Consider the following 13,414-nt stretch of genomic DNA (forward strand, 5'->3'; position numbering starts at 1 on the left):
AACTCTAGTAGCTTGGTGATAGCGACTGGAGAACTTTTGTCAATCACTATCTTATCTGGAAGATTAAATCCCACTTGATTCAAGTGATTGAAGTACCCAGACATTCTGAGCACATGATCACTGGCTGAGCTATTCTCCTCCATCTTGTAGGCAAAGGTCTTGTCAGAGGTCTCAACCTCTCAACACGGGCATGAGCCTGAAATACCAATTTCAGCTCTTAGAACATCTCATATGTTCTATGGCGTTCAAAATGCTTTTGGAGCCCTGTCGGTGTCAAAACCAGTGGATCTCGGGTAGGGGGTCCCGAACTGTGCGTCTAGGCCGGATGGTAACATGAGGCAAGGGACACGAAGTTTTACCCAGGTTCGGGCCCTCTCAATGGAGGTAAAACCCTACGTCCTACTTGATTAATATTGATGATATGGGTAGTACAAGAGTAGATCTACCACGAGATCGAAGAGGCTAAACCCTAGAAGCTAGCCTATGGTATGATTGTTGTTGTGTATGTTGTCCTACGGACTAAAACCCTCCGGTTTATATAGACACCGGAGAGGGTTAGGGTTACACAAAGTCGGTTACAATGGTAGGAGATCTACATATCCGTATCGCCAAGCTTTCCTTCCATGCCAAGGAAAGTCCCTTCCGGACACGGGACGGAGTCTTTAATCTTGTATATTCATAGTCCAGGAGTCCGGCTGAAGGTATAGTCCGGCTATCCGAACACCCCCTAATCCAGGACTCCCTCAGTAGCCCCTGAACCAGGCTTCAATGACAACGAGTCCGGCGCGCAGATTGTCTTCGGCATTGCAAGGCGGGTTCCTCCTCCAAGTACTTCGTAGAAGATTTTGAACACAAAGATAGTGTCCGGCTCTGCAAAATAAGTTTCCACATATTGCCATAGAGAGAATAATTATTTACACCAATCTAATCTGCTGACGTATTCCGTAGCGTGACACACCACGGCCAAGCCTTTATCCGAGTCGTTTCATTATCCCACCTCAGCGCGTCATGCGAGGCGGTTTCCTTGGCATGTCTTGTTAAAGCAGAGATCGTGTCCCCTTATCCCGGGATTCTCATCAATACAGGCGTGGGTAACCCAACCGCGCCATTGATTACGGCGCTTGGAGATAAGCGAGTTTTACCAGGCCGGTGGGGACATGTAGTTGCGTCCACCCATATAAGGGGATAAGGATCCACCTTTTCACCTATGCCTTCTTCCTCCTTCGCCTATCCATTCTTGCGCACTCGAGCTCCAGCGCCCAAGTCTGCACTCCCCACCTCAACCTTCTCCAGCCATGTCCGGAGCGGGAGGTAAGTGGATGGTCTCCTCCATCACAGAGGGACATATCAAAAAGCTGAGGAAGGCCGGATACCTGTCTAACGACATCGTGTACCGGCTTCCCGAAAAGGGTCAGCTCATCCCCACCCCTAGGCCCCATGAGAGGGTGGTGTTCCTCCCCCATTTCCTCCGCGGACTGGGCTTCCCTCTCCACCCATTTGTCCGGGGGCTCATGTTCTACTACGGCCTGGATTTCCACGATCTGGCCCCGAACTTTGTCCTCAACATCTCGGCGTTTATGGTCGTGTGCGAGGCTTTCCTCCGCATCCGCCCCCATTTCAGCCTATGGCTCAAGACTTTCAATGTCAAGCCGAAGGTAGTGCGCGGCAACCAGGCTGAGTGCGGAGGCGCCATGGTGGGCAAGATGGCCAACGTCCTATGGCTCGAGGGCTCCTTTGTGGAGACCCTGAAGGGGTGGCAATCGGGGTGGTTTTACATCATCGAGCCGCGCGACGCCGAATGGGTCGCACCCCCCGAGTTTTGATCCGGACCCAGTACGCGGCTCACCTCCTGGAAGGAGACGGGCCTGTCATGGGGTAAGAAAGGAGAGCTGACCGGACTCCAAACATGCATCCAAACCCTGGTGGACAAGAAGCTCAAACTTGTCAACGTAGTCCAGGTTATGCTCATCCGCCTGATCCTCCCGTGTCAAGAACGGGCTTTCAACCTGTGGGAGTTCGACCCGGCGCGGCACCAAACTCTGAGCAGGCTCTTCGACACGACGTATGAAGACGCCTGGAAGGTGCTTTTCAAGGGCGCCAAGCCCCCGCATCCACTACCGAGGATCGTGGATTCAGTACGCAGCGTCACGCTCATGCGGTAAGCTGTTTTTTCCTTTTACAGGGTATCAGTTTTTGATAGTTTGACTCCATGCGGGATCTAAGCTCCCTTACCTTTGACAGGATTGGCAGGTGACATCCGGACAGATCAACTGTCCGGCTCCTTTGCCCGAAGGCCCAGCGGACGCTCACTTGGCGAAGCTGCTAGTTCCGGCACCCTATGTGGTGCCAGAGAAGAAGGCCGCGAAAAAGGCCACGGGGACTCGAAAGAGTGCCCGGCGCCAGGAGGTGTCGGATCCATCATCCGACGGTTCCAAGGCGCATTCCTCCCGTGAAGACGAGGAGGAAGAAGAAGAGACCTCTCCTCCTCTAGCGGGAGGAGAGAAGAAAAGGAAGGCCGCCCTCTCTGGGGAGGCAGGAGGGTCCAAGAAGGGGAAAACCCTTCCTCCGGACTACTCCACCGATGCCGGCGATGGCGGAGAGGAGTGGCAGCCCAGGGCCAAGCCCCTGGCAAAATAGTAAGTATCCGGGTACCAGAGTAATTCATAGTATTCGTTTATTGCACAGCTTTCCCTTACGTCGAATATGTTTATGCAGCCCACCCAAAGACCAGCTCGACGCGTCATCGAGCGGCTCACTAGACTCGTCGGATGTGAACTCACTTCCGACGGCTTCCTCCCCCCGCCCTACGGACGACAGCGAAGTGTTGTCCCAATAGGTTCCAAGCCAGGAGGAGGTGGTCCTGGAGGCGTCGCAAGGTGACCTCTCGGACTCCAGGAGTAAAGGGGATGAAACCCCCCAGGGCTCCAAGTCCGGGTCTAGGCCAGACACCGCTCCGAAACCTTCAAAGGTTCGAGAGTCCGGGCGGGGACCTCCTTCCAAGAGGAGCAAGCCCACCGTGCCGGTGGCCCCCGTCCAACCGGAGGCGCCGGACAATATGTTGGAGGCGCTCCAAGGTGCCTCCATCGACGAGGAGCACCGCACTATTATGAGTGCGGTGGTCCAGAAGGTTCAGTCCACCAAGAGCGGACTGACTGAAGCTTGTACTAGCCTTTTAACAGGCTTTGAGGTAAGTAAAGAATGTGTAAATAATATTACCGCATAGACAGTAGCCCATGATGCTCTGTTTGGCGTTCGGGAAGAAAAGCCGAATAGAGGATCAAATAAAATTTGCAGGAGTCTAACAAAAATGAGTCAATATGCGTATGCAGGCTTCTCTGCTTGCGTCTGCCGCATTGACTGCGGAAGTGGACATGCTAAAGTAGAACCTCGAGCGGTCCGAGCAAGAGCTCGGGTGTGCCAAGAAGCAGCTCGAGGACAATGAAGGTAAGAAATACCTTGTTTTTAAATATATATAAAAAGGTGCGATTGCAAAGAATGACAGGATTATCGTGGCTATTATAGGGGCCACGTCTGAGGTGGCGACCCTTAAGCAAGCGTTGGTCGAGGCCGAGAAGAGGGCGGCCTCAGAGCGCACCGAGCGGGAGAAGTATGAGGCCGAGGTTGGCAAGGTACAGCAAGAGCTCCAGGCTCTCATGGAAAAACATGAGAGTTTGTAGCTTGACTCAAAGACGCGAGCGTCCGAGCTCGCGGTGGCTATTGAAAATGCCAAGTCTGCCAAGGCCGAATCCCAGAAGACCCCCCAGGAGTTGGATGAGGTGAAGAAGATAGCGGCGGGTAATGCATTCTTTATGCAAAGCAAACACATAAACGTGAGTTACTTGTTACTTACCCAAATCCGGAGCTCTCCAGGAGCGTTCGCAGATCTTCCCCGGAGTGTGTCCGATGCCGCCGCATTCTATCGAGCCAAGGAGGGCAGCTTGATAGAGAAGGTGTTCTAGTCTCAGTATGCTGAGGCCGGACACCCCGTGCCCCTGAGCGACCAGCTGAAGCAACTGGTCGAGCTCCACAAGACGGCCGAACAGGCCATGAAGGGCCTCATTGTTCGGCTGTGGCCTGGAGGGGCTCTGCCTGGGAGCTATTTCGGGCTGGTGCGGCGGCTGGTGGAGGCCTGTCCAAGGCTCGAAGTCATGAAGTGCTCCGTCTGCATTGAAGGTGCCCGTAGGGCCCTTGGCCGTGCTAAGGTGCATTGGGGCAAGCTGGATGCTGAGAAGCTTGTGAAGGACGGGCCACCATCGGGGAAAGAGCATCGCAAGCCCGAGAATTACTATAAGGATGTTCTGAAGGGTGCCTGCCTTGTGGTGGATGAATGTTCTAGGGATGTAATTTTTGAGTGAAACTTGCTCGTTTTGTCCTATGCGCTGAAAACTTGTTCATATGCGCTAAGCAATGCTGTTGGAATTTAAAATATTACCTTCTGTGCGGCTGTTTATCAATTCTGAGACATGGCGAGTCGTCGGCTTCTGCCCCCATGCCGCTAGTGCTGGGGTGTTCAGGGATAAACCTGAGCGCTCTTTTCCCCATGTTTGGGTCCTTTGAGGGAGGCGCTTAGCCCAACGAACAAGGCAATCGGACTATAATGCGTGAACACTCTCACTTAGCCATAGAATTCTATAATTTTAAATTTCAGCGAAGCCCCTGGTATTCGGAAGACCGAGTTCGGGGCGCTATCCACGCCTTGGCCGGACAGAGCCGGCTCCTCGCCCTAAGCGGCATAAGTCTTTAGGAACTCGAAAAACCTCTCGAACAGCGACTAGCTCTCACTTCATCATGACAGTCAGTTTTAGCTTTCTCCACTGAGGTGCTCGACCCAGCTCAACCGGGGCACAATCGCAGTGGTTCTCCTAGTGCTACCTTAGCCGATATAACGGAACGTAAGGCACCAAACATAGGAGCCGGGCAAACCCAACTATTGACCCAAGACATGATCCGGAGCCGATGCATATAATGCTATAAGTTCGGGGTACCACACTTGTTAAAGTGTTCGGACTTCTCACACCATATTGAGGGGTACTAAAGCCCCTAGCGTATTTTGGCCGTACCAACGTGTACGGGTGCAACATGTCGTTAAGGAACATATATAAAGAAAAAAGGTAATGCAAAAATAGACGAAAGTTATGCATTGTTTATTAAAAAGGGTTGTGATCAAAGCAGAACGATACAAATAATGCGATAAGTGAAAGGTTGGACTAGTTAACATGTCCGTTCTAGGGGCAAGCTGCGGAATAGTATGCGGAACAGGTATACTGCTCGTGATAGAGACCACCTGGGAGTTCCGTAAGGCGGCGTGGCTTGTCTACTTCCCTGGTTCTTGCATCGTTTGTGCGGCAATTGAACTGCCGAACAGGCCTTCCGAAGGATGGAGTCCTGAAAGTAAGAGAAAATTAAAAAATCGGCAGCCCCTGGTACGGTTTAAGCCGTGTTTCGGGCGTGCCATGATGGTGCCCTCCCCCTGTACCCATGGTATCTCTAGCGTGTAGTTATGTATGCGAAGTACTGGTGTCGCCTTTTTGCGAGGGTTGGGGTTGGGGCCGCATTGCTACGCCTGCTTGGATCGTGCCAGGCGGTCTTGTTGTAGGTTACTCCGGGCGAGCTTGACGGTGTCCGGTCGTTTAGTGGCCGGACTGTAGAACTGCCTGGAGAGGCTCCTTTGTACTTCCGCTGCAAGGGCCGACGTGTGCTCCTCCGTTCGGAGGGAGCGTTCGGTGTTTCCATTGACCGTAATTACTCCTCGAGGGCCTGGCATCTTGAGCTTAAGGTATGCATAGTGCGGTACCGCATTGAAATTGGCAAATGCGGTTCGCCCGAGCAGTGCGTGATAACCACTGCGGAACAGGACTATGTCGAAGATTAACTCCTCGCTTCAGAAATTATCCGGAGATCTGAAGACCACTTCAAGTGTGACTGAGCCTGTACAGTTGGCCTCTACACCTGGTATTACGCCTTTAAAGGTCGTTTTAGTGGGCTTAATCCTCGAGGGATCTATGCCCATTTTCCGCACTGTATCCTGGTAAAGCAGGTTCAGGCTGCTGCCGCCATCCATAAGGACTCTAGTGAGATGAAATCTGTCAATAATTGGGTCTAGAACCAATGCGGCGAATCCGCCATGACGGATTCTAGTGGGATGGTCCCTTCGATCAAAGGTGATCGGGCAGGAGGACCATGGGTTGAACTTTGGGGCGACTGGCTCTACCGCGTATACGTCCCTTAACGCGCGCTTCCGCTCCCTTTTGGGGACGTGGGCTGCGTATATCATGTTCACCGTCCGCACTTGTGGGGGAAAACCCTTCTGTCCACTGTTGTTCGGCGGCCGGGGCTCCTCGTCATCATCGCTATGCAGCCCCTTGTCTTCATTTTCGGCGTTTAACTTGCCTGCCTGCTTGAACACCCAACAATCCCTGTTGGTGTGATTGGTCATCTTTTCGGGGGTGCCATGTATCTCGCACAAGCGGTCGAGTATTCGGTCCAAACTGGACGGGCCCCTAGGGTTCCTTTTGAATGGCTTTTTCCGCTGACCGGATTTAGAGCCTCTGAATCCGACATTAATTTCCGTATCCTCAGCATTGTCGCCGTTAATAAGGCGCTTCTGCTTGTTGCGACGCGACCTGCCACTACTGTCCCTGGTGTCTGAATTACCAGGGTTCTTGGTCATATTGTTGCTATGAGCAAGCCAGCTGTCTTCTCCCGTGCAAAAGTGGGTCATGAGTGTCGTGAGTGCTGCCATAGATTTCAGCTTTTCCTGTCCAAGGTGCCGAGCCAGCCACTCGTCACGGATATTGTGCTTGAAGGCTGCTAGGGCCTCAGCGTCCGGACAGTCGACTATTTGATTTTTCTTTGTTAGGAACCGTGTCCAGAATTGCTTGGCTGATTCCTCTGGCTGCTGAATTACATGACTTAGGTCATCGGCGTCTGGGGGTCGCACATAAGTGCCCTGGAAATTGTCGAGGAATGCGGCTTCCAGGTCCTCCCAACAACTGATTGATCCTGTTGGCAAGCTATTAAGCCAATGCCGAGCTGGTCCTTTAAGCTTGAGTGGGAGGTATTTGATGGCGTGGAAATCAACACTGCGGGCCATGTGGATATGAAGGAGATAATCCTCGATCCATACCGCAGGATCTGTTGTGCCATCATATGATTCGATGTTTACGGGTTTGAAACCCTCAGGGATTTGATGATCCATTATTTCGTCTGTGAAGCATAGTGGGTGTGCGGCGCCTCTGTACTGGGCTATATCATGACGTAGCTCGAATGAGCTTTGTCTACTGTGTTCGGCCCTGCCGAATTTGTGGCCGGCGTGACGGTTACCGTCTCGAGCCGTGGGGCGCCCCCGCGATCTGTAGATCGATCTTGTTTGCCTTGCCTTGTCCTCCAACATATCTCGTAAGTCCGGCGCATATTCCCGTGCCTTGGTACAGGGTGCGGCTTGAGTGGAGGGCCGAGAGGCCTCTCTGTCGCGGCCACGAGGTGGCCGGTCGGCCGCATCAAGTGCTTCCTCCTCTAATTGGGGTAGCAACCTGCGCTTTGGGTAGCTCTTGGAGGGGCGTTCGAGTTTATGCTCTTCGGCCGCAAGGACTTCAGTCCATCTGTCGACTAGCAAATCTTGATCAGCTCTAAGCTGTTGCTGTTTTTTCTTGAGGCTTCTTGCCATGGCCATAAGCCTGCGTTGAAAACACTCTTGCTCGACGGGATCCTCTGGCATGACAAATTCGTCGTCGTCGAGGCTTGCCTCGTCTTCGGAGGGAGGCATATAATTATCGTCCTCGACCTCTCTGTCTGCCGCTCTCTCATGAGGCCTGGTTTCTCCATCCTCCTATGCTAAATCTTGCTGGAGGGGGTTTTCTTCAGTACTTTCCGGAGTATTATTATCTCCCGTGTTGGAATCACCGTATTTGTTTTGGCGGGATTTTGAGCGGCGCCGCTGACGCCGGCGCTTAGGCTGTTTCTTGGAGGGGTCGTCCTCCGCTGTTCCATCGCCATCTACTTCTTTTGGGGTGTCCACCATGTATATGTCATATGACGAGGTGGCTTTCCAGGGCCTAGTAGGCGCTGGTTCTTCATCATCGGCGTCCATATCGTCGATGTCTTCGGAGTCGAAGTCGAGCATGTCGGTTAAGTCGTCGACAGTGGCTACAAAGTGGGTGGTGGGTGGGCTTTGAATTTCTTCATCGTCCGTACCCCAACCTTGCTGACCGTAGTCCGGCCAGGGCTCTCCTGATAAAGAGAGAGACTTCAGTGTCTTCAGGATATCGCCGAAAGGCGAGTGCTGAAAGATGTCTGCGGCAGTAAACTCCATGATCGGTGCCCAATCGAATTCGATCGGCAAGGGCACGGAGGGTTTGGAGTCCGGAGAGGAGTCTGGCTCCTTGGAGTCACGAGTATCGCAGAGTATGGGGCTGGTGTTCAGCTCAATCGCCATTGGGATCGCAGCCCCCGAGGTGGCGTCCAACCGCCCATCCTCGATCGGCGCAGTTGGCTCCGAATTAAGGGTTGAAGCTGATGCGGGTGCGGGCTCCATGGCACTGTTCGGTGGTAGAGCTAGATCATGCTCGTCGGGATAGTGCGGCGCGCTCGGCAGTGGCTCGAATCCGTCGAAGATCAAGTCCCCGCGGATGTCAGCCATGTAGTTTAAACTTCCAAATCTGACCTGACGGCCAGGGGCGTAGCTTTCGATCTGCTCCAGACGGCCAAGTGAATTGGCCCGCAGTGTGAAGCCGCCGAAGACGAAGATCTGTCCGGGGAGGAAGGTCTCACCCTGGACTACATCGCTATTGATGATCGTAGAAGCCATCGAGCCTGACGGCGACGACACAGAGGAACTCTCAATGAAAGCACCAATGTCGGTGTCAAAACCGGCGGATCTTGGGTAGGGGGTCCCGAACTGTGTGTCTATGCCGGATGGTAACAGGAGGCAAGGGACACGAAGTTTTACCCAGGTTCGGGCCCTCTTGATGGAGGTAAAACCCTATGTCCTACTTGATTAATATTGATGATATGGGTAGTACAAGAGTAGATCTACCACGAGATCGAAGAGGCTAAACCCTAGAAGCTAGCCTATGGTATGATTGTTGTTGTGTATGTTGTCCTACAGACTAAAACCCTCCGGTTTATATAGACATCAGAGAGGGTTAGGGTTACACAAAGTCGGTTACAATGGTAGGAGATCTACATATCCGTATCGCCAAGCTTGCCTTCCACGCCAAGGAAAGTCCCTTCCGGACACGGGACGGAGTCTTTAATCTTGTATATTCATAGTCCAGGAGTCCGGCTGAAGGTATAGTCCGGCTATCCGAACACCCCCTAATCCAGGACTCCCTCAAGGCCCGATTCTAAGCCGTAAAGCATGACGCACTAAACTATCAGGTAGTCATCAGAACGTGTCTACCAGATGTTCACAACATCCACAGACGACGCCAAAGGGGTTGGCACACCGAGCGGTGCATCAAGGACAGAAGCCTTTTGTGTAGGAGTGAGAACAATCCTCAGACTACGGCCCTAGTCCACACAATTGCTTACAATATCTTTCAACTTAGTATTTCTCTAGGAACGTATTAATATAAAGAGCTAAAGCGCGAGCTATTAATCCACAACATAATTTACAAAGACAATTTAGACTATGTTCATTATAATGAGTTCAATTAATCAAATTATATAATGAACTCCCACTCAGATAGACATCCCTCTAGTCATCTAAGTGATACATGATCCGAATCGACTAGGCCGTGTCCGATCATCACGTGAGACAGAAAAGTCATTGGTACGTCTCTGTCGTATCTACTTTTCCAAACACTTTTGCCCTTGTTTTGGACTCTAACTTGCATGATTTGAATGGAACTAACCCGGACTGACGCCGTTTTCAGCAGAATTACCATGGTGTTATTTATGTGCAGAAACAAATGTTCTCGGAATGACCTGAAACTTCACAGAGCAACTTTTTGGAAAATATAAAAAATACCTACAAAAGATGAAGGCCAAGGGGCCCACCACCTCTCCACGAGGGTGGGGGCGCGCCTGCCCCACTAGGGTGTGCTCCCTACCTTGTGGGCCCCCTGGTGCCTCTCCGACTCCAACTCCAACTCTATATATTATGTTTCGAGGAGAAAAAAATCAGAGAGAAGAATTCAACACATTTTACGATATGAAGCCGCTACCAAGCCCTAAAACCTCTCGGGATGGCTGATCTGGAGTCCGTTCGGGGCTCCGGAGAGGGGAATCCGTCGCCATCATCATCATCAACCATCCTCCATCACCAATTTCATGATGCTCACGGCCATGCGTGACTAATTCCATCGTAGGCTTGCTAGACGGTGATGGGTTGGATGGGATCTATCATGTAATCGAGTTAGTTTTGTTAGGGTTTGATCCCTAGTATCCACTATGTTCTGAGATTGATGTTGCTATGACTTTGATATGCTTAATGCTTGTCACTAGGGCCCGAGTGCCATGATTTCAAATCTAAACCTATTATGTTTTCATCAATATATGAGTGTTCTTGATCCTATCTTGCAAGTCTATAGTCACCTATTATGTGCTATGATCCGTTAACCCCGAAGCGACAATAATCGAGATACTTACCGGTGATGACCGTAGTTTGAGGAGTTCATGTATTCACTATGTGTTAATGCTTTGTTCCGGAACTCTATTAACAGGAGGCCTTAATATCCCTTAGTTTCCGTAAGGACCCCGCTGCCACGGGAGGGTAGGACAAAAGATGGCATGCAAGTTCTTTTCCATAAGCACGTATGACTATGTTCGGAATACATGCCTACATTATATCAATGAACTGGAGCTAGTTCTGTGTCACCCTAGGTTAGGACTGTTACATGATGAACCGCATCCGGCATAATTCTCTATCACCAATCCATTGCCTACGAGCTTTCCATATATTGTTCTTCGCTTATTTAATTTTCCGTTGCTATTTCTATCATCACTACAAAATACCAAAAATAGTACTTTTACTACTGTTACCTTTTGCTACCGTTACCACTACTATCATATTACTTTGCTACTAAATTGTCGGGTGGTAGGTGCGACATATGCCAACGGGTGGCTTATCATTGTGGGAGCCAGTTGTTGGGGATATACATAACAGGTAGGCCCATGAAGGGTCGAAATATCATGAAGTATGGGGTCCACACAACATGTGGGTCCAGGTCAATTTCATACAGACACATTATTCACTCGGGCAAGCAGCATACTATCCACTCGACCAAGCAACATACCATCCACCCGGATGATAGTTCACCACTCGACCGTACGACTCACTCGGATATACGAAGGCCAGCAGGCAGCAAAGCAGTCAGCATCTTTCTAACAGTGAGGGTTAATGGTGGGCTGGCATTATGGCATTCATACCCCACTTTGTAACGTAGGAGGTGAGGGGGTGGCGCACTCTATATAAGCCACCCCCACCACTAGACTAAGGGGGGTCTCTTCTTCCACCTCTCTCTCTTTTCACCATTAGTCTCAGGACTTAGCTCAGGCATGGGGATCCGTTCCTCTCTCCCACACACATTGTAATCTCTGGATATATACTCAGATAAAACAAAGCCTCTCCGGAGCACGAGATGTAGGGTTGTTATCTCCACCAAGAGAGGCCCGAACTCGCTAAAACCACCGTGTCACCCATATGCATCTCGATAGATCATGCTCCGTTTTACTACCCCTATTCTACTGTCAGACTTAGAACGACGACAGTTGGCGCCCACCTTGGGGCATGGCGTCTATCGAGCCATGATGCAAATGGTTTTTCCTTCAAACTTCAACAGCGAATCAATTAACATCACGAGAGAAATTGGCCGCTAGAGCTTTGGTCATCGCTCCATTCGTACAAATGAAAAGATCAGGGAGTCCCATTCCATTCTATTTTGTTCTTTACAATCGATCTTTAATCTAACAATGGTTGTTTTTCCTTCTGTATGTACATGCGCGAGCACGAGCAATAGCTGCAGCGCGGCCGTGCCACCAAGCATCATTCTGACGAGCACCATGGAGGCCGAGCTCATGGCCAGTCCGCCGTCACCCGTCTTCTTCGTCGTCAACCACCGACGCCTCCGCCAAGTCAACCGCCGCCCGTCCGGCTTCGCTGACCTCTCGCGCATCCATCCACGCCGGAACCATACCTCCAGCGATGTTCCCGGATCCCGCCTCCGGCCTGATGCCGCTGTGGTCTCGATGATGGAGGCGCACCTACCGCCGGCGTCGCAGGCGCGCTGCACTCCTCCCTCATCAGTTTCTCCAGCGTGGTCGCCGCGGCGTGCGCGCGGGTCCGGCGCGGCGTGGCAGTAGGAAGCCCGTTGCTCCTCCGGGCGCGGCGATCCTTCCCTCCGTCGCCGGCTGCTGGCCATGGTTTTCTTTTTCCCTTCAGCCATGCAAGGTGAGTGGGCTGCCTCCTCCTTGATTACGTGCATGCATATAAATGCGCCCAGTAAAGGAAACGGAAGGACGTCTTCAACACCGGATTAATTAGCTGCGCCATGCAAGCTAACGGAGGACGTCTTCAACACCGGATTAACTAGCTACACCATGCAAGCTTTGCAATTAATCTGGCTTTGGTCCATGTTTTGGAAAGCCATAGGCACCAGGCTCCAGCGCACACACACACTGCGTTGCTTACAAGCCAGCCCAGACGCTCCGCTACTCCGAGCCGGTACTCTTGTACAGTCGGACAGGCATAAGTCTACACTCGAACAGGTATGGCTCTGTTTACTCGGACAGGTACGCCTCTGACTTACTCGGGCGGATTCGTTCATTCGGATAGATGCTACACTCGGCATGCCTCGTTTACTTGGAGACACGTCCAGGTTCATCCAGATACATTTTTCATGAAATCTGCATTCAGACGACTAACGTGCAGGCACTTGATCATTCGTGTGTTCTCACTCGGTCGGACGCTTCCTTGACGACATGCTCAACTCGACCGTCCCATGCCGTGCCACTCGGTTGGACGCGTCCTCGACACTCGGCCACCCATGCGTCGTCACTCCGTGGGACGCATCTACTTCGCACGGACGCTCCACGCGTCATCACTCCGCGGGACGTGTCTACATCACTCAGACACCCCATGCATTGTCACTCGACTGGATATATCCTCGTCACTCGTCACTCGACCGAACGCGTCTTCATCAGCCGGACGCCTCGCGTATCGTCACCTCACGTGACGCTTCTACTTCATGCCTCGCTCATCGTCATTTCGCGGGACGCGTCTACTTCAGTCCAACACCCCGTGCATCGCCACTCTGCGGGACGCGTCTACTTCAGTCGGACACCCTGTGCATCGTCACTCCGCGGGACGTGTCTACTTCAGTCGGACGCCTCGTGCATCGCCACTCCGCGGGACACGTCTACTTCACTCGGATTCTCCGCGCTTCGTCACTCTGCAGGATGCGTGTACTTCATT

Source organism: Triticum dicoccoides, chromosome 4A (genome assembly GCF_002162155.2).
Source record: "Triticum dicoccoides isolate Atlit2015 ecotype Zavitan chromosome 4A, WEW_v2.0, whole genome shotgun sequence".
Taxonomy (NCBI): domain Eukaryota; kingdom Viridiplantae; phylum Streptophyta; class Magnoliopsida; order Poales; family Poaceae; genus Triticum; species Triticum dicoccoides.